Raw genomic sequence first — 26146 nt, 5'->3', positions numbered from 1 at the left:
ACCCAACCCCTTTTCTCTTATGGTAACAAGCTCCCAGGTAACACACATAAGTAACTTGCTTTACGCCTGATGGTGAAGGTGTGCTTGAAAGAGATTACGCAGTAGTTAAGAAACCTACCTACAGACTGAATCAATTTGCCACTTACTCATATTAAATGCTACTGGACCACTTCATAAACTTAATAAAAACATCCATCTAAAGTAGACGTAAATATAAAGGCAGTAAATAAGTATCTAGACTTTTCACGAACATCAGGCAAAGCTTTTGGTCCAAGGTCATATTAAATGGGGATTGCCATTAGCAAAGGAAGTCAAACAATCAAAACCTTTTCAATAAACCGAACTGTAACTGGGGCTTTTAAACCTCTTACCAGCCAAAAGAAAAAGTTAGGAGCTCCTATTCCTTCAACTCCAGCTCTCAAATTGTTTGAAGCAAACAGCAGCTTATTTTATGCAGCAGACACGAGAAGCGCTGGTGAACATGAAAGCCCAGCTTTCAAGGGCTTTTTGTTCGCCGCGCTCCGGGGCGTGGAGCAGCCACTCCAGGGCTGCCGAGACCTGCAGGACGCACCAGCGGAGCCGCGGCTCCGCGCCCGGGGACCCACCGGGGCGGCTCGGAGCGGCACAGCCGGAGCCGCGGCGGGAGGAAGGGACCCGGCCGAGCCCTGCCCCGCTGCCCCGCAGCCCGCGGAGCTCGCCACCATCACCTCCCTCGCCGCCCACCCCGGGGCAGGCAGCGCGGCTCGGTGCCAGGCGGGGCGGCCTCGGGGCGGCGGGGCCCGGCCGCTGCTCGCCCCGTGGCCACCGCGCTCCGCCCGGCTGTCGCACGCACCCACCTGCCACGCCGCGGCTGCGGCCGCCCCGGCCGGCCCAGGAGCGCTCGGGCCGCGCCGCCCCCGCCCCGCCGCCGCCAGCCCGCCCTCGGCGCCCGCCCCGTCACCGCGGCAACGCCGCACCGCGCCCGCCCCCGCCCCGGAGCGTCACCGAGAGCGGGCAGCCAATGGGACGGAGGGATGGATGGAGGGGTGGATGGATGGATGGATGGATGGATGGATGGATGGATGGATGGATGGATGGATGGATGGATGGATGGATGGATGGATGGATGGATGGATGGATGGATGGATGGATGGATGGATGGATGGATGGATGGATGGATGGATGGATGGATGGAGGGATGGATGGATGGATGGATGCATGGATGGATGCATGGAGGGATGGATGGATGCATGGATGGATGGATGCATGGATGGATGGATGCATGGATGGATGTTGCCGTGTGTCCGCACTACAAGGGCACGAGTGGGGGTGTGTGCCTCATATCAGTGGTGTGAAGCCAGGGTGAATCACAAGTGAGGCGCTGGTGTCCCTTTTATCCCGCCAGGAGGACAGGATAGCAGGGCATTCCTGAGCCTACCCTTGCCTCCAGATGCTGCCCGGCTTTGGGACTGCAGCCTTGGCATTGCTGATCCCCCTCAGAGGGAGCTCAGGCTGCTGGGCTGTTCTAAAGGGACTGGCCCTTGGCCTCTGTTCATGGCAGTGTAGGATGAGTCCTTGTAACTCAGGAAAGCTCTTTCCACCTCTCCTGCCCAAAAAACATGACAGAGGCTTTCTGACAACACACTGCAAATTCTCCTTTCTGCAAGCCCTCTTTCCCAAAGTACTTGAGTAGCTCTTTATTTGCTGCTAGCTCAGAGCCCGAAATATTTTATTCATTCTGCAGGTAATAAGTTACCCAGCTGTAAGCACAGGGTCGATACCAAATGCAGATATCCATGGCAAAATGGAGAAACCCAGCCCTTCATGGATAGTAGACTTTTCACAGTCGCTAGTTGGGTGTTACTGCTACTTACTGTGACACAAATTAGGAGCTGTTCTGAAGTTAGCGATGCTCCAACATTGGTGATTACAGTCTTGGAGACCTTGGTAAAAGAACTCCTGCTGCAGGGATTTCAGGTCATTAGTTTTACTTCTAATGAAAAGGTTAATGATCCACTTACAGTCTAGACAATTGTATGGACACACAAGGAACTGGGTTAGGATCTGAAAAAATGAACAAATGCTTGCACTGTGAGGTAAAGCACTTTCAAATAAACAGAATTTTTGGAGCTCCTCACAGACAAAATTTTGATGATCACCAGCCAGACGGACTTCTCTAAAAACAAGGAGTGCTTATTGAAATCCAGCAAGTTGTATGCAGAGAGAAAAATGATTGCTGTGAAACTAGTTGTTTTCAATTATAAAAACCAAACAACTCGGAATGTACAGGGGTTTTCATGTAATTATCTTCTAAAGGGCCTTCAAAGAAGAGCTTTGCTTCAGGACCCTTGCCAGGAGGAGCTCTGCAAGAGGCTGGAATTTCAGTGAGGAATGGCATACTGCTGCGCAACAGCAGCGCATCTGTTGTGAACAGCAGCTGCTGCACAGCACTAAGCATTGTACACAGTCTCACTATTTACAGACAATCTTTTGTATATTATCTGTGTTCTGGAGCCACCAGTGAAACTATTGTGTGAGTTTTTCTTAGTAGAATCATCATGCGTGTTTCAGATACTTGTCTTAAAGTAGTATAGTTAGACAAAGGTATTAAAATATCCCAGAGTTCTTGAGGTGTTGACTAAACACTCGGTATTACCATATAAAAAAACATTAAGACTTTCATCAGAGAGTGGGTTACTATGCTAATGAACTCAGAGCAACATGTTGTCTGTAACAATGAAACTTTAAAGTTTGTCCTTGTTGTAGCATGTAAAATCTTTCCTCTGAATGTAAAACGGATGGATTAGCTCCATTCATCATTGAAAGATGTTGAAAATTGTAGTGTTTACTTTGTAAATCATGATGCTTCTCAGGAAAGTGAAGAAGTGAATTGTTAGAACTAGTACAGAGATTCTCACTACAGCAGAGAAAGCAAAAAAGAAATACTTGGAAAGCATTTTCAGCTGACCCCTTTGATAAGACTAAGTTGCGTGACATATCTGATGTGGAAGCAGAAATTGTACAGCAATAGGAAGTTGTTATCTCCATATCTCAAACGCTAACACAGTTCCCCCAGTCAACTGTGAGATAGATCTACTCTTGTTATGACAGCTGTTGGAAACTGATGTCAGTATAACTGTGCAATGCCTTTTGATAATCTTAAGTATTACAAACCTTAAAATATGTTTATGATGTTATCTAAGGCACACTGTTTGGAAATAGCTCCATTTATAATCAGAAATTGCTCAAGTTATTTTTATAAATAAATCATATACTTGTGAGTTTCCTAGTCAGATTTGCTTGAAAAAGCATTGTGAACTTTTTGTTTCTGAAGGCTTAAGCCTGAGGATTAATTAATGTTTATACAGCTCTTAGTAAAAGCAAAGTTACTAGTGCCAAGAATTATTACTATTTAATCTTTAAAAGTCAGATCAATGACAGGTTAACTGTCAGAGAACTGCTATTTAAAACAACAAAAATGTTGAAAATCCTCTTCCCACCATGCGTGAATGTGTTCAAGTGCACTTTCATTTCAGCCTCACTTACATACAGACAAGCAAAGATATTTTTCAGTTTAATTGGGTTGACGCCCATCTTTGTTTAAATATCTGGGGAGATTACCTAAAATCCTAGGCACTTTTTACAAAATGAAAAAAAACCTCTGTTTCTTAAATGCATTTTCAGGGCCCAAATGTTATAAATTATTATCTATGCAAATCCTACTCAACAGTGTAATCTATCTGATTAGCCAGAGCTCCTTCTGTGTGCAACTTCACCCATTTGTGTGATAGGTCAGGTCCTTGAAGTGATAGTTTCATTGTATTAGACTTGCAGAGCTATTTTGACTTCTGAGGAAAAAGACTCCTTGCGTTATTTTTTAAAATTTGCTTCCCTTGCTACTTTACACCAAGCAGAGGTAAGGTTTAGAAACAAATTTTCTCAGAAAATAAATGTACATATTGGAAAACAAGCAACAAGCAAGAGGGGACTGGAAAGGCAGAGAAGCTCATCAGTGAAGCATAGAATTAACAAATAAAGCTATCTTTTCGGGGTTACAGGAACATGTTTTAGTACATCATTGTTACTTAGGGAGAAATGCTAAATTTTGCTTTGGCTATGCCTTAAATTATATTCTTCCTTGACAGCTATACACATATTATTCATACTAAGTGCTAATTACTTTCCTTATAATATAATTGACTTGTTAAGTAAGAATATGAATTAATTGGTGGCATAGAAATTAAATGATACCAAGTCAGGCCTAGTTAATCTGTGTCTGTTGTATTATCTCTTGATATTCAGTAAATTGAAGTTTTATATATACAAATATAGTTTTAATTAAAAGAAACAAATTTTGCAGACTGACTAATGAAAGCTAACTACATTTATCTGTAAGTGTTGCTAACTTGATCTTACTCAGATGCAAGAAGACTGTTAAAATTTGGGTTTGCATGCTGCACTATGGTACATACTGAAATATGAACATCTTGAAGGTCCTGTGGCCTGGTAGACCTCTCAAAGAATTGCTTTCAAGTGATGCTTAACAGCTATAATTTATGCTGACTTTTAGTTGCAATTTGTTAATAAGCATATTTAAGATTTATAAACACTTAAATTTAGACTTAAGAATATATAAGTCAATATTGCTAGCCACCATTAAGACTAGATCTTCAAAGACCTTAGTGTCTGGAATGTATGCAAGTCTGGGCCCAATTATGGGTTCTAAGTCCTTCTGAAAATCTAAATTATATTTAAATACTACAGAAGGAGTTTGAGTCTTATTTTAACAATCTGACTCCAGCTGCAGGCACAGAACACTCATGGATTTGGCCCAAACTCACACAAAGATCTGCCCTTTTAAAACTGCAAATGTGTGAATAATCCTTCAAAAGATTGCTCCCATATAATGAATTTCTGGAGAAGATGCCTTAAAATTTCTTCAACACAATACTTTTCATAAATATGAGTTTGAGGAACAGAATACAAATCACTGTGAATGGAAATTGCATCACTAAAATGCAGCAAAACTTTACAAAGTTCAGCAAAACTAGCTGTTGGCTCTAGACAAACCTAAGATTTCTTTAATATATTTATTAAAATACCTTAGAGGAAACTCCTATCATCAGGTTAAAAGATTACTTTTATTTCAAATTTCATATGGTACAGCTGAACTATAATCTCTTCAATCTTAAAATAAAACCATTTCCTTTTGTGTATAAGGATGTTGTATTTATAAATTTAGTTCTAATAACTTCTGGAAGCGGGGACTTTTTTCATCTCAAGTATGGAACTATTAGGCTTAAATGTGTTGTATGAAGAAGACACAGTTTAATAAATGCACTGAGAGCAAACAAAGTATTACAGTGTGTAGGAGATATGGTTGGTCTTTCCCTAGAAAATAAGTACTCCCCTTAGTCATGTAATACATGTATTCAAATACAAATTTACAAACTTATAGATGGTATGAATAAGAAGTGCAACCCAAAATAATACATACCCCCAAATCATTGAAAAATACTTTTGCTTCAAAAGTTTGCTTCAGTTTTCTATCTATTATTTTAGATAGTCTATTCTCAATATAATTCTGCCCAAGAGCTGCAAAGAAAATGCTGCATAAATTACAAACAATCTTTTGAACTTTGTACACACAGTGATGTGCAGTACCATTGTTTATGTGAACTTTATAATTTCTTAAAATCTTGTAACACAAAACTGAAAAAAACTCCGAAATTCAGTACCTGTTATCTGATGAAGTTTTCCAGTGCCAGAGTTTCTGCAGCTTAATTTCACACCGCCGGAGCTTCTGTATTAAATGCTTTTGCCTCCTAAAAAAAAAAAAAAAAAAAAAAAAAAGAAAAAAAAAGTATGTCGGCACAAGCCCAGACGAAACTCCAAATCCGGGAAAATAAAATTAACCATGCAGATCAAAGGCAGACGAGCACTGAGACCAAATGCCTGTAATCTGATCAGTGATCAGTTGCTGTACATCAAAGGCAGTGCTTTGGCGAGGAAAAAGAGCTCCTTTTCCAGCAGGTAGTTGCACTGAAATTCTGCCTTTCAGTGCTCTGCACTAGCTCTTTCCCCTCTTTCGTTCCTTGTGCTGGGAGAATGCACACGATTCTGAAATGCTTGGGGTTGAGTGGCTGGATCTGTAGCTTTTGAGTTCCCAAGCTGTGTTGTGGATTGTGTGTTGGAAGCTTTCCCCAGTGCCAGCGGGTTCCGCTTTATCCCTTTCATCTCGCTGAGCTGCAGATCCCATGACATCATTCAATGCTGTGGGACTGGTTAGAGAGCTGTAATACAGCCTGTGGGGGAATGCAGCTAAAGAGCAGCAAGAGTTTGCATGATTTCTAATCAGGTTAGTCCATTGTAACAAACCCAAGGCTCACTTCAAAGTCTTCACTACGTTTACGTTTTCTCCCGAGAATGGAGAATATTGTAGCTATAAAGTTTTCTTTAAAAGATGCTTTCTAATTTTGTCTGCAAAAGGAAGTTATAGTCTTCCATAAAGTTCTGAAAGTCAGACATGAAGGTCGGTTTGCTACAGCTGTAAGACACGAGAGAAACCCACTTTTGTTCGTCTCTTTGTCGAGATTTGGAACAGAGAAAATGGTGTATTTTGCAGGCTGGCATTGGAGTTTTGCACTGGCAAAACCAAGCACAATAGAGCATGCTCTTAGTCCCTGGCTCACGTCCTCCCTGCTGCTTACTGTGTGGCCTTTTGCAAATCATTTTATTTGAGCCTGATTCATCTGTGGCTCATGATTCCTTTACGTAAATGAGCTGTGAAGCTGCCATAAGTAACTCACAGAAGCGTTTTTTTCAGTGTAAAGGCATTTTTTTAGCTAGAGCAGATTTGAAGTGGTCACCACTGCACTTCCGCAGAGGGAGGTTTCTGGGGGGCATGAAAGCATAAGGACGGACACTCTCCGTGCTGCTGCAGGGCATGGTCCCGAGGATTGCTGGAGGGTTCTGTGTAGCCCTGGCTACAGGGGAATCCCCAAGGCTGCTGTGACTTTCCCTCTTGCAGCGCAGAGGAAAGGCAGAAGAAATGTACCACTGAATTTCATATTCTGTGATCTAAGTTAGCTTTTGGCACAGAGATCAATTCAGCCCTCTGCGCTCCAGCTGTTAATAAAACATACAAATATCAAGCAGGATGGATTTTAGGATAATCACCCTTATTGAAGATGTCACTGAAGTTCCCATGCACACATATCCCATACTTTGGGCACACCACGTGCAGATGAAAGCGATACGAGCCTGTCAACTGGTAGACGCATGCAAATATTTGCACACCGAGTAACCGAGAATTCATTTAAAAGGCAAAAGTGAAACGAGGCAATACACTAGACCCAGTTGCCTAAAGCGTTGAAACAAAAGCAAACAATCAGCGCGTAATGGGTGCTGGATAGCCGAGCTGGGAGCGATGGAGCGCCCGCTGGCCATCCCTGGTTCTGCTCCCTGCGTGTGGGCTGCAGCCTCCTCGCCCTCCGCGCTCGCCCCCCGCTCCTTGCCTTGCGCAGCCCCCCGCTCCTGATCCCGTTCCTGATCCCGTTCCTGATCCCGCTCCTGATCCCGCTCCCTGTCCCTCTCCCTGTCCTTCTCCCTGTCCCTGTCCCTCTCCCTTTCCCGCTCCTGCCGCCCGGGGATGGCGCTCCCGCCGCACTCGGTGGGATAGGGAGCCTTCTGCTGGTGGGATGGCGCACTGTGGGCAGCACCGGGCCGGCAAGGAGCGCTCTGCTTCCCGGAGATGGCAAGGAACATTTCCAGAAAGACTCGAGATCCTCACAAATAATGCTGCAGAATGTAATTGTGTTGCTAGCTGGAAGGGATTTAAATATTGGTTTGGGTCACCAATGCAGGCAGGCCTTTGAGGGATGTTCTGGTAACTGAGATGGAGAAGAGATGATGCACATACAAAGGAGTATAGTGCAGGTCATGAATCTGACTTTCAGGTACACACTGCTGGAAAAAACTTGAACAAACTATATATTTCTCTCTTTCTCTAATTTCCACTTCCATCTATTTTAAATAAAGAAAATTTATCCAGGCTGCTTATTTCTCTTTCAACATTATTTTGTGCTCTTCTGACATACAACCCTCTATCACCAGAAAGCATTTTGATAAGACTCCATTTGTAGCTTTTGTGGTAAAACTGGAAATGCTTGTATTGAAATAAAATCTATGGGTGGGCTGTGCAGAACTAAAATAACCCTTTAATTTCAAAGGTGCTTTAAGAACAATGTTCTTTACAGAAAGCACCTTTTTTCTCTCTGGATTTTAAGTAAAAGCAAGTCCTGATGGTTTATTAGAGGTCTTTGGTCTTTCTTTCATACATATGAAAAGGAGAAGTAAGGTTAATTATTGCCAATTTAACCTTCTAAAGCTGAAGCATTGCATTTTGCATTTATGACACTACTTTTCACTGGGGAGCATGTCAGCCTGAACTACCTGCTATTTCCTATTCCACGGCTCTGCAAAATTTGGCCAGATGTGTGTAATAGTAACAACAATTTTCTCAATAGTTCAATGTTTTTCCAAAAGCTGATGAAGATTTTTTTTCTCCTTACATAAAATGAAGATAATATTGTATAAAGCCCGGAACAGCCCAGAGCCAGAAACAGAACCTACCTAAGATGACACTTCACTTTTATACTTTTTGATCATCAGCTCATGCTTTCTCTTGTAGTCACTAACCTAGCAAGGCATTCAAGCACAAGTAGTCTGAAATCCATTAGGTTCCCCTCTAGATACTTGATTCTAATCACTGAAATTACTGGGGTAGAAACAGAGAAACTGAGGACCCAACATTTACTCACTCTCTAGGTATCCTTTTCTGGAAGAAGCACTTGTGATTCCTGTGTGAAACCAGAGAGGTGTCTCCGAAGTCCTGCAGAGGGAGATGCTCTCTTCCTAATTAATTGCTTAAATTTCTCTAAATTTAGACAGATTTTTCCTTGAGAAATATTAAGTGGGTTTTTCCTTCTCTTTTTACCGCATGAGGATCTCAGGCTCTTAGATTCCTCTTTAAGGATTTTTAGGGAAACAGAACAAAGTGCCAGTGCTTAACTGGGTCAAAGCCATAAAAAATAGTCAGTTGATGGAAATAAGAACTTTCTAGAGGTGTTTCTTAAGTATAACTAAATATTGGGGGAAATTATTTGTGGAAGAAACAATCAAATCAAACAGAGGGGTTTGTACCCCTGCTCAATTCTTAGCATATCTAATATCTAATATTCAAGCTAAGCCTTATACACTTGTATCACATCAAATGATTTATCATATTGCTTTACACAGGTGCTGTCTGCACCTCTTTGCTGCACCTCTTTCCTTTGCTTTCCCTCAGTACATAGGAGCTCCAGCAGACGTTCAGAGAGGAGGTCAGGAATCACCACAGGAAAGGCAGTGCCATTGTTACAGCCCACTCAGTAGCCATGCAGCCGTTGTTTGTGGCAGCTGCAGCCTTTCTAAGTGTGGCATAAATTCTGGATATCCTATTATAAATATCACACAGCCAGCATTGTTGCAGTTTCAAGCTTTCATCGTGCACATCTACTGTGGCTGCTGTCCACTGTTGATAAGTGGTGAGATGCTGATTTAGAGAGGTGGAAGACCATTTCCAGAACCTTTTATGGCAGGTCAGCACTATCTCTGAAGCAATGCTTATCTATCCTGGTCCCAGTTGATGTCAGAAGTGCTGATCATTGCTCTCCTAAAGCATTAGGGGGATATTGTTCTGTAAGGCAAGTCGGTCCTGTGGTCAGGAGAGATATTTTAGAATACCCAAATCCAACCTCCTGCCTTATCTGTATTGCCATCCCGATAAAAGCTAACATCCTGTTTCTGCTGCATCACATGAGTGTTGTTAGTCCAGGTGCTGCTGATACCTACTCCCACTTCCTGCTTCAGCACTTGCAAGTTCCTTGAGAATCATAATGTTTAAGAACTTCAGATACAGCACCTTTAGGCAGAAAAATCAAGACCCTTTGGCATTTCCTGAAAAACTGGCTCACTGTTATCACCTGGTGTGTATCAGACTCACCTTAATCTGCAACGCTCTGCACAGTCAAGTGCAGTGCAACTTGCACTAGTTAATACTAGCTTTGGATGTAGTTCCATTAGTTTTTGACTTTCAGGGAGAAAAATTCTGTCTGCCATTTATGTGTTCTGCAATAGCAGGTCTCTGACCTCATGACTTGGGTGGAGTAAACAGCTTTGTTTTACCTGACTTTGGTCCTCAATTTTTATTGCACTTTGCCTGTGGGTTTTTCCCCCCATGGGTCTTCATAGGAGACAGCTTTGACTTGTTCCCTTATGAGTACCTTAAGATCTAAGCAAAATGGAGATTTTTAGTTCTTGGCTCACCAGGTGGATCACTCTAAGGGAGGCCTCACAGGCATTGCTACATCTAGATAACGTGGTAGGTTGGGAATTTGGCTTTGAGGTTGTCCTCAAGGATAATGTAGATGCATGCTGTAGGAAGTAATAGCTAATTTACCTGTGATTGGGAGTCAGAAATTGTGGTTCTATTACATGATTATGACTGGAGGCAAGTTACTTTTTCTCACTGTGTTAGATCCTCAGTTGTGTAAGTTTTACCTAAAATGAAATCAAAGGCATAGTGTCAGTTTATGCTCTATGGCCATCCAGTTCCCCTCAGTATGCTTCCCCATCCCTTTAGAATAACATAAAAATAATTGTTTGCAATACCATACCTGAAATAATGCAAAGCAATTCTTCAAGAATTCCAAACCAAAACAGTCTGGTTCTGAAACTTCAAAAGTTTCTGCATTGAAAGTGTTCTTGAAGATCAATAAGAATAACAAACATCCCTAGGGCAATAGTGTGCTTCTCACTTTACTGTGTACTGAAGTTTCACAGCCCTTACTTGTCCTCACACACATCCAAGAAGTGAAGAAAGAAACTTCTGTCATGTCTTCATTTTTTATTGTTTCATTAAATGAAAATGCAAAGTTTCTTCCCTCTTCTACATAGAGTTTTTCATTTGTACTGAAACGGTCTACTGTGATTTTCTGCCTGTTACAGTTGGTGAAGTTCTGCCCCAGTCTGCAAACTTTAATAACCCAGCACTCTTTCCAGAAGTGCTGGTGGAGTTGTGTCTGAATTGACTTCCCCAAGGCTGCTGAAGCTTGATTAGAAGTATTCCTCATGCAGCTGAAAGGGGAGATTCAATGATTTTATAATTTGTATTTCAGAAGCCAGCAGATATTTTTGAAGCACTGTATTCTCATCCTACTTTAAAGAAAAATTACATACCTTGAAGCACACCCTTTTCTTCAAAGCACTTTATCATCCAACCTTTACTCTTAAAGCATACTGATATTTCACCCATGAGATGTCATGTTTTGCAGAAAACAATATAAACCCCTCAAAACTCCAAATCGAATTCTAACTGCTCAATAGAAAATGCAATGAAATCAAGCTAAGTGGAAAGAAAGGGAATGGAGAAACAAATCTGAGATGTGCAATTCAGTGATCTGGAGCAGAGATCATAGCTGGCCACCTGCCTAGTTGTTATCAAAACACTGAGTTTCAGAGGCATTCCCTTAAGGAAACTTAGCAAAATAATTTCTAAAACAATTTCTAAAAGATCATGAAGTTAATTGCAACTAAAAAGAATGTTCTGATTTTAGACAAAATGTTGTTTATAAATACATATGTCTCATCATAGAGGCACTGCAATCACATCACCACACTTCTGTCTTCAAGCATTTGTTCAGTTTTGTTTTGCCCTTTATTCTCACTTCACGGTTCAGAATTCTCCCCATTCAAATAAAACACTCCCAGTCTATTTCACAGATCTTGTACTACCTCTCCCTTCCTCTTCCCTCATTTCTGCCAATCTTAAACAGAATTGGGGAAAATCTTTATTTTCCCCACAACTAATCAAGCACAAACTGAGAACAAATTTACTGACTTCTTTTTGGCCAGTGTTTTATTTGAAATTGGGTTTTTTTGCTTTACTTGAAATTGTTTTCTAAAACACTCTTTTATACCAGAGCTTTGATTCAGTACCTATTGAGGTAAAGCACAAACCTGTAGGAATGCAGTAGTCAAGATGCTCAAATAATACTTGTAGTTTCCTGTGAATTATATTAGTACAGACCTTTACTATACAATTCTAGTTTCCCTTGTTTGCCATTACTTTGGCATCTGGGAGTTCACTTCAGTAGTTCAAATGAAAAATCCTGTACTGCCTATATCAAATCCTACATTCCAAAGTACACATACTGGAACCAAAAAAATCTAAGTTTCTGTGCTGAGCAATTCAAGTTCCTTATGGAATGACTGCAAACTGTGGGCACTTACTCCCTCTGCAGTCAAGAGCCTAACCTTAGTCGCTCAAAAACTCATAGTCAAAAGTCAAAAGGGGGAGAGACTTGAGATATCTTTAATTCCAGCCATATATCCGCATAGCAAAGCACTTATATGTCCGTTTCTTTAAGTAGGAGACAGTCAGTAAGACATAAATAAATGCATATTTCTGAACTGAGGCCTGGCCTCCATGTTATTTTTGGATACTCAGACATAAAGGACCTGTCCTCAGATGATGATATAGTAACTGACTCTTAGAGCAGCATTAGTGTAATTTTTGGCTGAGTTTCACCTCCCAGAGAAGAGTAAGTTTATTTGTAGAAATTAAAGACAAGAAGATACACAGATTGTCACCACTCTTAAATAGGCAGCTTTGATAAATAGCACTATCATTAAGAAGACATCTGAACAGAATCAATGTCTCAGAAGAAATAGTAACTAGATCTAATCCCTAAGCAATTGTCTGCAGTCCCAGTTGTAATATATCATTTTTTTCACATATTCTACTTCGAAAGAGTTGATAGATTAGCTCTTTTTCTTTTTTTTCCCTGTTTCCTGGTTATAGATGATAAACTATACTTTGTCTGTATGAAGCATTCACAGATTTATCCTACTGTCCTTAAGAAATCTTCCATATTAGCTACAGCCATAAAAATACCAAACAAATAAGGAAAAATATAAACAAAAGAGCAGAGGTTATAAAAGAGATCAGGCTCAGCTGATCTGCTGCCAATTTTTTTCAGAGCAAATGTTCTTCTTCTGACATTCATCTGCTTTTAGTCTGGAGTTCTGTGTCTACTTTAACATGCATTTCCTAGCTCCCGATTTGCAAAGTTTCAGTATATTTTTCTTATATACATTTTTGCACTCTTCCTCACCTTAAAGCTCTTTGTGCTCTTCTAAAAAGCAATGAGCTATGAAAAAAATAGTTGAAAACGATAGAAAAAACAAGAGACTATAAAGAATAAGTGAAGATGACTCAGGAAAAGCAATTGTAAGTTCTAATAATATCTTCAAAGTCATATTATACAAGAGGGCAGCTTTTTTTAGATTTCTTACCAAATTTCCACAGAAAAGTAATTTCTTAGAAGCCTGTTTATTCTGTGGCACATGCCCTTGCATGACGAAGTGTTTTATTTCTTGACTTATTTTTGAGTGACATGCTTGCTCTCTCTCAAAACGTTGAGCTATAGAAATGTGGATCCATTATTTATGTGTTATATCTGAGCTTCTGACCTATTCTATGCACTTGTTTATTAAACACACACTTTTATCAAGGAATGAACTGATCTTCATAGCATGGCCCAAACATCAGTAACATGATAATGCCCCCATTGTTCTGCAACTTAACATCATGCTGGATGAAGCAATTCCTTCTTTTGTTTATTCTGGACCTCATGACTTTTTTATTTGATACCCACAAATTCTTGTACTGAAATAAACAGGGAAAATTTGTTCCATACCAACACTTGGATTTTGTTTTAAGTTTTAGTAGTAGTAACTAGCAATTGAAGGTTGCCATAATCTATGAGTTATTGGCTTCCTACATGATCCTCAAGATCACAGCAAATGTCTAGACCAAACCCTCTGCCCCAACAGGTTTCTCATTGGACTCCTTTTGTGAGCAGGAACTGTGTGAAGACAGTCTACAAGAAGCTACAGAATGGGAATAAATCTATAGGGTAATTCTGAGTTGTATTCTGAGGTCACCATCTTCAGTAGCAAGTGTTATCAGAAATTTTAGGTGCTACTAGTATGCCAGTGTAACAGTTTGCAATGATCACAATAGAGATCTTTTATTCTTTTCCTCCTGAGCCTGCAGCATCTGGCCCTACACTGCCCCTGCCTTTCTCCTGCAAGCCAGGACAGATGTTACTTGCAGAGGCTCCCCTCTCTAGTAGAAGAAGGAGCAGAGCCTTGAAACTATCTGTTTTCACATTCTTTTCTCTCTTCTCTGCTTCTTCTCAGAGCAGACTGGAGGATTCAGTAGAGAATCTGTATGTCCTAAAAGAAGAGGATGACAAAATGGGTCCTGTGAGACAGGAGAGGTGAACACAGAGGAGACCTCAGGCCTCTGAGAACCAGACTGCTTTGTGGCACCCACTGTCAGAAGTTATTTCCAGTCATAGAGTCAATCATAAAATACCAGGTTAGAAGGGACCTCAAGGATCATCTGGTCCAAACTTTCTTTGCAAAAGCCTGGCGCAGCACCCTGTTCAGCCAAATCATAAAATTGTCCAATGTTGGGTAGTCCACCACTTCCCTGGAGATATTATCCCAGTGATTCATTTCTCTCATTGTGTAAAATGTTCCTCTCATGTCCATTTGGAATCACCCCAGGAGTAACTTGTGCCCATTACCTCTTATCTTTTCCATTTGACTCCTTGTAAAAAGGCAGTCTCCATTTTCTTTGTAGCCACACTTTAAATACTGGAACATGGTGATATGGTCTTCCCTAAGCCTTCTTTTCTCAAGGCTGAACAAGCCCTGTTCTCTGAGTCTTTCCTCAAATGGCAGGTTTCCCAGTCCTTTGATCATCTTTGTGGCCCCTCTCCAACCTGATCACATTTTTTTTTTTGTATGATGGGGATCAAAACAGAGCATGGTGTTTTAGAAGAAGACATCCTGTACCCTCCATGGTACAAAAGCGAGAGTTCTGGAATGGCACTGACTGTTTCTGCAAAAGATTGTAGTAAGACTAAAACACTTATGACTTCATGACACTTTTTTGGTACTGGTATCAGTGAAAGGTTCACAAAGTATCAATCATCACTACTACAGGAAAAACATGTATGAAAGGGTTTCTGAGAACATTTTGCTCTTATTTCCTGATCTTTGATGATCTTCGCTGTATTTGCTTACTTAAAGTGAATAAAATTTGTCATTTCATCAGCTTCTGCTGATATCTGTCCCCAGTACACTATTTGTTCAGATAAGGGAAAATAAATCATTCAAATCAGCTGTAAGTACCTGTTCTGTACAGCTGTGCTGCACTCACATTCTGGTAAACTGCAGCTACACTGACTTCTCCAGCCTTGGTTAGTCACTGGGCTTCCTACAGAGGCATCTTTTGTGCCAAACAAAATCGTGCCAGTATTCAAATTTCTTTACAGAGAGTCTAATGGAAGAACCTGTTTGACCTTCCCTTTTGCATGCTGGAAAGTGTTTGTAACATGCCAGCAACTTCAGTTCAATAAAGCACATAAAGCAATGCCCAGTATTACTTCACTCTATGACCTGAGTTACAGCCATAGCCAAAGAGCAGCACTTTCATCCAGTGTCTCCTTCTGTAGGAGGCAGAAAGACCACCAATGTCAAGAGCTTTGGCTTATCCTCTGGAGGATTCAGTGAGGGGCTGGTGGGAGAAAATGCAGATTTGCCTACAAACTTGGCATTATATCGACACCAAGAGCTGATTTTAATAGCTGTGCCATCTTCTGAGCTGAACAGTGATGGGAAGCAGGTTGGCTGATACTACATTGTCAGGCTACGTGCAGCCTGCCATTCAGTTCTGTCATGCTGAACAGCAAGTATTTCTGTCAAATGCTACCTGAAGATATTCTGGTTGGAGAAGGAAAATTTGTGTTGCTGGGTATTTGTGAGGCAATTATTCCTGTGATTTATCCAACCTGCATGAGCAGTGTTGATGAACAAGCACTTTACTGAGATAAGGGAACAGCTAGAACAATGATTTTATATGTTTGCTCTTTATTTCACTTCCTATCTCTACTGGGTATATATACATAAACAATTCAATATAAAGAATAAGTATTATTTCATTTTATACCTCTTCATCAGCCACAGAGAAAAGAATAACAAGCACTGGTAAGGAGGCAATAATGGGACATCTGATATCTCTGAGACTCAAATATCTATGGGACAAGGGGGGGATCTTACTACCTCCCTATAAATGTACAGGACAACTGCTCATTGTTCATTCAGGGAGCCCAACCTGTTTCTAGTGTCCTGCATCACAAAGCTGTACACTGTACCTAATGGAAGATATAATTACCCAAAGGCTTGGTACTCGGTGGTGTTAGAATTTTGGCTGATTGAAAACAAGAGGCTTTTGTTCTGTAAACCTCTCTGAATAGTGAAGTGCCCAGTACTGTTCATGCTATTTATGCTGCCAGGAAAAAACTTTAGCCAGCAGTGGGTTCAAGATATACTTGATGACAGATGTGGGCTTCAGGAACCCTCAGAACACCACTGCTATCTGGACATATCAAATACTAGTCATTTGAGGCATTGTTGTGTGATTTCAAATACACTTATTTCCTGGACTCATTATGTTGATAGGAGTGCGCAGACACAGGCCAAATCCCATTACATAGAGTCCAGCTTCATGAAAGCTGTCTTTTCCTGACGATGGCCCACACATCCCTTTAAGAATGAATGCCAGTGGAAAATACTAAATCACTGGAAAAGATCTCTAGCACGAAGTCAGTGGGCAGAGTGGCAGGTGAACACAGACGAAAATGTGTTAAAATTTGCATTAACACGACAATCAGTAATTAAGAGGTTTGCTGCAGTATTTATGAAAATATACAGAGATTTACAGATTAGTGTTACATTTTCATGCAAGACTTAACAACAGAGCAACTTAGAAAAGTATGGGACCTTGCATAATGTTACAGTAACTTAAAGACAGAATTACAAATAGCAATAGTATAATAAAGACCCTTTCTTTTGCAACATAAAATGAAAGGTTCTGATGTAAGAACCTTTTATGATCCTTAGTGCCGTAAATATGTTTGTGTATGTTATTGGCGCTATGATTTACTACAACATTTTCACACTATTAAAAGCTTATCTTTCAGTCAGCTATGGGAAAGTGACTTAATTGCCAGCAGTTTGGGGCTGTACCAACACGCTGCGTAGATTAGCTCTGCACATCTGCTCTTCCTTCAGCCCCTCTGGTTCAGCCTGGCCAAAGCTCACTGTTGCCTGGCTCAGATCACACAAAGGTTTTGTGGGGGTGTTGACTCCATTGCTGAAAAACAGCTTGCCTGCATATCCAGCTCAGCAGAAAGCCCTTCATCCTTCTGTCCCGAGCCGCAGCCTGTGCAGGCTCCCTGGGGCCCTGCCTGCATGGACAGATGCTGCCCTGGGTCTCTGGTCAGTGAGCACTGGCTGCCTTCAGCTTTTGCAGTCTGGTGGGGCAGTGATCCTCTCTGAGTCAGGGAGCAGATGCTGCCTGCCATGCTGTGGGAAAGGCAGTGTGCAGCACATGGTGTGCTGCTTGATTCCTTCTGCCTGACACATAGGGAGCAGCATGTCACACCACTTCAAAATGGGCAGAATCAGCCCAGTAAATAATTGTACTACTTATTGGATCTTCAATCCTTTGACAATCGTGTCAAAGCTATATGTGTCTTGCCGTTTTGATATCCACGGCTTTCATGTGCCTCTTCCTCAGCATACACACTTAGAAAACAAAAATGCGTGTTAGAAGACTGTAGAAGGAGGAGAATGTAAGCTTTACATTTTGGGAACTGGCAATCTCTCTGGTTTAAAAGGCTTTGATAGCTACCTTTTAATTAAGGATGTGCTAACAGGAGTTTTCATCCCTATTTCTCAAGAAATGTAGTTCTGTTCAAAGCTATATTTTAGTGTCATGATATGGTTGCCCCAAATACTTTTTAGAGCTAGGCTCTTCCTCTTCATGCTGACACCATACAGAAACTTCTGTTGAAATAGAAGGTACTGTGAATATGATTCATGCTTGTCTGTCGTTATGTCCATTTCACCTTCATCTTTTGTGAATAGTATTTTGTATTTCCAATAAGTGATTTAACTTAAGCACTGCCTTCCACAGAAGCTCACAGTTAAACTCTAAATGTTATATACTTCCCTTTAATTATAAAAATACACCAGGTTAGTTTGTAATTAAAGATAATGATAACGTTGTTTGATACCTCATGGGAAAAAGTTTAAATATTTCATGACCAAGGAGTTCTAGAAAAGAGGGCAGCAAAAATAGCCAAAGGTTCTTTTTTTTACCTCCATCTTCTGGCATGGAGAACAAAGATAACAACCCCTAAGAAATCTGGTATGTAAACAAAATGCAATAAGCTGGTAAAAGTTGAACACTCACTGGATTCAAGGGAAGAGAGGTAGTACTGAGAACCCCACAGATGACCTCACACAGATCTTGAGACCCACCTCCAAGAGGTCACCACACCATTCCCAGATAACTGCTTGTGTTCTCCCAATGGAGACAGTGCTCCAGTGTCCAAACATCCTCTGGGTGAAGACTCTTTATCTAATATCCAACCTAAACCTCTCCTGATACAGTTTCTTTCACTTGATTTAAGCTGTGCATAAAAAGGGGTTATCAAAATGCTAGACTTGGCACAAAAGTGGCAGAGACTTTGTTTTAGATCCCCCTTGAAGAATTCTTCTTTCAAAGAAGTGGAACAGACAGCTGGAGCTCCTAGTTTTGCAGAGCCACCACAGCAGTGTGCACTAGAAGTGCTTTGTCAGCACTCTTAAGCAAGGCCTTTGCAGCCTCATGATTAAAAACAATATCTACTATAGACAAACATGCATATGTGAAATTATTTTGTGTTTTGTCAAGGCTGAATATTTCTTGGAATGATTGGTTCATATCTGATATTTGGGCATAATGAAATTTTCCTGCATCTGTGCTAATTGTATCTTTATAAAAGAGAAGAAATACTGAGAGTGAGGGCCACCCTTTCACAACTAAGTATCACTATTTGAAAATTCCATATGTACTCCTAGCATATAAATGAAAAAATTACCTTGGCCATTCCTGTTGTTTCAAACTACGAATGCTCAGCAATGTATTTATTTGATGTACCTCTGGAGGTTTTAAATTCCAGCCCATAAAACACTTTGTGGAGGATGAATTTCCTTCTCTACCTAGTTAGAGGAGGATAAATCTGAACTGCTATTTTTTAGTTTGCTGCTCTTTCATCTCTTTCATGCTTCATACATGTATATATATTAGTGATAATCTCATGTGGGAGTTAATCCATCTCAAAGGAGTTATTTTTACATGTGAAGTATGCTAATATATGTGGGAGACAACACAAGAAGGTCCTTAACTCAGCTGTAAAAGAATGGACATAAATCAGTCTGTGTGGGTTAAATGTCACTGAACTTATGGGATGGACTGAAGACTGTATAACTTTCATAGAGTTTGGAAGACTTGATTGTTTATTTTGTAGTAATTTTGTAAAATATACTTTGTGAGACATTGAGAATCTTGTAAAACTGTTACAGTAATGTTTTATCTACAGCTATTTTAGAAGGCAATAAAGTTTACAGCTGAGATCACATTTAAATTAATATTTGTAATGTTGTCTGGTTTGATTTTTAAACATTTATGACAGATGTACCTGGTCCTTTGTGAATGTTTTCAGGCAGGAGAAGTGGGGCTATTAGTCATAATTCCCTACATTCTTTAAGTTTGTTGAATATAAATACTGTGAAAAATACAATTGCATGCTAGAGAGATTAGAGAGGGCAAAGAAACTTTAACACTTTCTCCGAAGAGACCAAGGCCTCTCCCTTGATGTGGGTTTGCCACAGCAGAATCAGCTAGCAGGGTTTTGGATATTCCTGTGGGGCCAGACCATTGCTCTGCCATCCTCAGAATAGGAAGACTTCACCCCAAGTATTAACAGGTAAGTTACTGTTACTGTAAGCAGTAACGACCCTTTTTGTAAAAGTCCTTTTACAAAATAAAAGGTTCTTTAATAACATAATGTGAGGTTATCACTGGGAGGTGTGATGGCAGTAAGTGTGGGCACGGTGAGATGATTTTCATTTAGCTAACACTTTTTGATGTCTATGTTGTGGCCTCGGATGTGCTGTTGGCCAACGCTGCCTCGCAGAAGTCTGAAGCAAAAACCCATCTTTTCCCTTTCTGGCAGCTGCAAAGAGCCTTATGTACCTCAGCAAACTGCTGTAATGGACAGAAGTGCCCTGAAATATTGGAAGGATGCAGCTACAAGGGCTTTCCATACCTGCCCAGCTGAATGATTTCAGCCCACAGAGAGGAGACTGCTGCAGGCAGACCTGCTGAGGGTGGGACTGGCTTTAATGGTCACCAGGTCTCCTGTGTAAAGTGTCACTATTTCTATTTATGCTTTACTGGTAACTGTTAGAAATACTTGGTAATTGTTAATCACATTTCATGGTGATGATGCTACAGTTCATGTAACAGTATCTGTAATGGGTTAAATCCATTTGAAACCAGTAGCTGGAACTTTTCATCTTGTTATATTAACACTTGAAACAGAATAATTTTCCCTGTGTATGCTGCTAGATTATAGCATTACTACGTACTTTTGACTTAGATTATTTTGTTCTGTTGAAGTTTGCATTTAGAGCAGGCATAAGCAGCTACCACAGCTCAGGTGAGACACAGCAGCTTCTCTCCTTGCTCAGCCCCTAGTGCAATGAGATCAAGGTAAACAGAGGAGAAAAACAAACTTCTTTGAGTTAGCTGTCTGAACGAATCAGAAGCAATTACAGATGTTTGTCAGTATGAACGCTGCAGATGTACAGGAGGATGTCTGTTCTGATAATCACTACAATAGAAATACTGAAGAAAATCTAAAATAAGCAGCACAAAGAACAGAATAAAGGCTACTGTGGTCCAGCACTGCAGAAAAAAATGTGGCAAAAAAGCTTTTGGGTTAAGGGCTGACTGGTGCAGAATTTGCAGCTCTTCTTCCCATTGCTTGAATTATGCTGTGCCAGAGAACTGAGACCTTGCCCAATTTTTGTATCAAGAAAATACTCAGTCCTACTTAATAAATTCTTTAGCCCCCAAAAATGGACAACTGTCAAAACCAGCTAGTAGGTATGGAAATATATAAGAATTTTATGTTGATACTAATCTGAAGTAAATTTCTTTTTTATATCTGGAAATTATTTTCAGTACAATAGGGAGAAAGGGAACAAAGAAGTCTCCTTGCATGGTAATGATTTTGGTATTTTTTACAAATAACATAGAAGGTGAAGACATAAGGAGTTACATAAAGGATAATTAACTTCAAAAAATAGGTCTTAAATTTGCCCTACTGTCCTTTTTGACCTTTTTACTTGAAAATTCCATTACTTGCAAAAATAAATACAAGTTTTGACAAGCCTGGACTTGTTTGATTTTGCTAGATGTCTTATTTCTTCCACATTTCCTACAAATCACACTGTGAGGTCTCCCACTGTCCTCACAGTGATGAGACTTCTGAGTTTTCTTTAAAGAGTTCCTTTCTCTGGCTTCTCACTATTCAGAGAGTGTAAACCAGGGATAACCAGAGCAAGCCAAAATTTTTAGTAATCTGACTTTAGTAATCCTTTCTCACTGAATTGCTCTTCATATGCCCTGATGTTATACAAAGTACTACCAAGGTGGCATAGCCCAAAGCCTCAAAATAAATGCTTCAAAAGAAAGCACAAATTCCTGTAACAGATCATAGTGGAAAAAATCCCAGCACATAAAATCCTCACAAAAATTCCTGAGTGCCACAAGTTGACTTGTGCTTGACATCCTAACAGTTTCATAGTCCATAGATAAAGAAGTGGGTTCTGTCTAAGGTAGAATCTCTACATATTTTCATCAAATGCAGGGATTATGTCTGGGGCTTCTTTTGTAAAAATGTGCTTGCTCAAGCAAAAGATACAGTATGCTGTAAATTCTGAGTTAATTGTGATCTCTACATTTAATTTAGTATTTCCTTTTTCTTTCTCCAGAAAATATATTAAAATCATTAAAAATGCACTGAATTCTTATTTGCCTTATAAGCTTCTCTTCATGTGTGAGGGACAGAATGACAACAAAACAAAATGAAGAAGCTTATGTTTATGACATGGGTGACAATATGTTATCACTGAACAATCAACACAGATGCTGGAAAATAAAATACGTAAATGTTTTAAATTTAATTACTGCAGACATTTTGAAAAGTATTTGAGTTACAAAAGGTGGAAAACATAGGGATTTTTTTTTCTTTTTTTTTTTTGCTTGCTACATCCACTGGTTGAAGTAAATAGAACAATTCGCTTTACTAAAAAGAAATTTTTATTTATCTGCTTTAAATTGAAGACTTCCTAATGTAAATTTTAACTTCAAAGTATTATGGATACAGTGTGCTGAAGCACGTTTTCACATGTTTCCCAGTGAGCAGATGCTCCTTTCAGTAGGAGGGCAAGATAGAAGATATCATGAGCAGAATTAGAGGGCTCTTCAATTAGTATGAAAAATCAGCTCTGTTCCCATATTTTAAGTCTAGTACTTCCTGATGGATTTCAAAGTCTATTTCATTCTGCCCACCCATAGAGTAACTTGAGCTCTTACTAGTTAGAATTTCTGAATATTACAATTGGTTAGTGTGATTTATGTTCTCCTAGTGCTGCTGTCTCTTAGCTGTCATTTGTCTGGCAGGAATCTGTAGCCACCTGCCATGGTGTAAAAACAGCATTCTACAGTTTTATGCTGTGCAGCCTTATCTAAACTGAAGATGTGTCATGGTTCTATGCTTTATCATTATATTTCAATTTAGCATTCCATGTCTCGTGCCAAAATAATTTCCTGGAATTGTGTCTATCTTGATGCAGACAATTGTAGCTCTCTCTTTTACATGTAGCCTCCCTCTTTTGCATATGTAATTTCGTAGGAGGTGGAAGTGTGTATAATCTGATGTAGTTGTTCCATGCATATACCCACCTCATTTTGTATGCAGATGCTCTAAGCTCAGAAGTTTTAAACAGGTTTTTCTGGGCTATCAGAATGCCCCAGGTTTCCCCTTCCCATGGTAAGGCTTATGTGATATACTCTCTGTCAGGAAATGTGTATGAAAATCTCCTAAAGGTCTTTTAAGGGAAATAATACTTTGTTTGCCATTCTTTAAGCCCAGAGCCCTCTCAAGCTGGGCAGATATCCCATATCCTCCTTGGTTCATTGGGAATTATGGCAATCCCTACCACTTTTGTTTATTCCAGGGTCCGGCTGAGTGCTCATCCTAAGGTAACTGCAGAAATGTGTGGCTAACTCAAGGGTGAGAAGCAGTTTGAATGAACAGCATGGTGAAGAATAAATTATCTTGGACTTAGCACTGTCATCCTATGTTGCTATTGGGCTCCAAAGAATTTAGCTGTAAGCAAGGCAGGTTATCTCCATCTCACAAGTCAGTCTGCAGTCTGGTGGTGTATTGTCCTCTGAGGACATCCCAAGTCTGTGCAAAGGAGAACGACCTGCAGCTCTACTTCATCTTTTTTGGGGAACACTTCTGGGCCTGTGGAGGAAATGCTACGTGATTCACAGTCCTGACTTTTGCTGTGCAAGCCCTGCCTTCTGCCACCTGTGACAGGTTCTCCTGGGGGTGCCTGACAGATGGGTTAGTGGCAGACACACCCTCCAATGTCTCTTTTCCCAGAGGAGGCAGAGAGTGATTTGGGGGTGTGATGAGGGCCACATGTGAGGAGTTCCCTGCAGGCACTGAGGTGGGCCAGTAGTTTAAGCATCATAGAAGATCATGCTCACTTAATAAGATCTTGGCTAGTTTGATATTCACAGTGGTTTCATTTCTCTTGCTCTTTCCCACCCTACTAAGCAGCAGTGATTAAGAACTACTTTTTGGTTGATTGCTTTTTAATTCTGCTGCTTTAAGTGGTAAAACTGGATAAGATACACAAAATACGTTATACCACTTGTGCTTTATGACTACTCAGCTCTCTGGAGTTGCACTAAGGCCAAAAGAATCAGAACCAAAAATTACTCTGGCCTTTGAAATTAGCTTTGTTTAAACACTTCCACATATCTCATAGCCTGGGGTGAGGAAGCTTGTAGCCTTTCAGCTGTGACTTGCAAGTGGTTCAGATGCAGTTCTCATGATAAGGCTTCAGCAGAAGGCTGCCAGCAGTGCTGTAGCTTCTGGCTGCAGGAGGAGGAGAACAAGCAGGAGGTGGGGGACATTCCCAACATCAGCAGGGAATGTGACACCAAGCTCCACGCTCTGCACTTCCCCAAATTACAGCAGGACAGATGAATTCCCACTGCACTGCTGTCACCCTCATCCTCTGAAATATGCCTGGAGTTTCCTGTGTCCTTCAGATCTCAGGGTATATAGTGTGTGACATTTGGCCTTTTCTCCTGTGAAGATTTTAAATGCTTACAGGAGAAGAATGGGTGTCCTAATGGCAAATCTCTAAAATACATTTAGGCAAAGAAATTAAAAGCTGTCTCACCTTGTCTTCTTCAAATGCACTACTTCTTCCTTTTGGTCATATTTTAATAACAACATCTTTTGCTTTTTTTCATTGCTCTAAGTTATGCTCTGTGTAAATGATTTTCATTTGGCTCAATGGTTGACTGAAATATCAACTTTGATCAAAGGAAAATGTTCTTGAGACATTCTGTGTGCAATTTCCCTAAAACTAACGTTTGTGACTTTGGGATGGTAAAATGTCATAATTGCCAGTGTTAACACTGGCAAATACATAGAGATATGGCAAATGCACATACAGATATGTGCATGCTTGCAGACAGATACCATGTGGCAAAGTTTTGCTGTCACTTATTTCACTGCATACTTGTCACATTGTTATGTTTAAATATGTTTAGGACAATTTCAGGTAGAAAAAGCTGTGCATTTTTCAATATCATTTATCTGCTGAAAAGGCTTAGAAAAACATCAAGAAGGAGGCCAGAAATTAATGCTATGGTAGGTGAAGATCCTGGGTATGGAATGAAACCAGTTAACACAAAAAGCATCTAAACTGTTTCCAAAGTAATAGAATGTTGAAAAATAAAATAATTACTGCAGAATAAGGGCACATTATTAATGTAAAAATAGCAAAACCAGCAAATAACCAGTTTGTTCTTACTGTCATGAAAACAGCAAATAAAATTTTTAGTTAATACAAGAGTAATTATAATAATAGTATCTTGAATTGTTGAATGCTTCGAGGTGAAGATTCTCAATTTTAAAAAAGAACAGGCTAGAATTATTATGATAACAACAACAAAAGATGACAAAATCAACTCATATCAAAAACATCCATTGAAAATCTTTTGGCAAGTATTAAAAACAAGACCAGATGTGTCGATGTAGAGGAATTCTTATATCCTCGCTGAGGCAGTAATTTATGGAAAGGATTTGTTGTGGAATTTACCCCTTACTGCAGAATTGTTGTCTCCATTTCGAGGGTGTGCCCACACTTGTGAAGCTACTGGAATTTATTGAAGTAATTACTCCAGAATAAGTTGGTAAATTTCCAGAGAAACTCCCAGCTCTAGTTTGAAAATGTTTCTGGCCCCAAAGTTTGAGAAAGTATGTGAGTTTATTTGTATGGTTGTCTGGAAATAGAATTGCCTTCCTGAAGTCACAGAGAAAGCCAGAAATAATAGAGTTGAGAGATGGGATCTGCCCTGTACCAGGCTTGTTTAAACTTAAAAAGGCAAGTCCACAGCATAGTAAGGATGAAATGTAGACCGAAAAATGAAATAAAAACAACTCACTATCAGATAGCACAGAAGCAGGATTATAGAATGGATGCTTCCTCGTCAGACTAAAACTTAAAAATGCTTGAAAATAGAAAAAAATTCAGGGGTCCATGAAGTCATAAACTTCTGGCAATTGTCCCTCATGTACTGCAAAATTTGGGATCTTTCCTTTAAAAAAAAAAAAACCCAGCTTTCTGCAGAGCACACTAAGACTCCGAAAGAAGCTGCACGTCATGCTTGAGGTCTGGCTAGGAAGATTTTACTGGGTAAAACTACACACACTTTCAAACCCAACCTGCTACAGCTCTGTATAAGAACCTTATGTCCTACAAACACTCACATGGGAAC

The 26146-nt window shown here is 40.2% G+C and overlaps 1 protein-coding gene across 3 annotated transcripts in view; it reads right to left on the bottom strand.

Moving 5' to 3' along the window:
* TNFRSF19 (TNF receptor superfamily member 19) overlaps nt 1-6214 on the bottom strand; it is a 56705-nt gene extending 50491 nt beyond the window's left edge. Inside the window, exons 1-2 of one of the 3 annotated variants that reach the window (XM_014879681.2) lie at nt 5966-6214; nt 5718-5804 (exon numbers count right to left, since the gene is read on the bottom strand). The gene's annotated coding sequence lies outside the window, so the exon portion shown is untranslated. Of the gene's footprint in view, nt 1-371; nt 513-836; nt 888-5717; nt 5805-5965 lie in introns of those variants that run through there. The other 2 variants (XM_088159495.1, XM_014879688.2) reach the window with 2 other exon arrangements.
* Nucleotides 6215-26146: the final 19932 nt, after the last annotated feature.

This window comes from Sturnus vulgaris, chromosome 2, assembly GCF_052056855.1.
Source record: "Sturnus vulgaris isolate bStuVul1 chromosome 2, bStuVul1.hap1, whole genome shotgun sequence".
In the NCBI taxonomy this organism is placed as follows: Eukaryota; Metazoa; Chordata; class Aves; order Passeriformes; family Sturnidae; genus Sturnus; species Sturnus vulgaris.
This window is presented reverse-complemented; position numbering and strand designations above follow the sequence as displayed.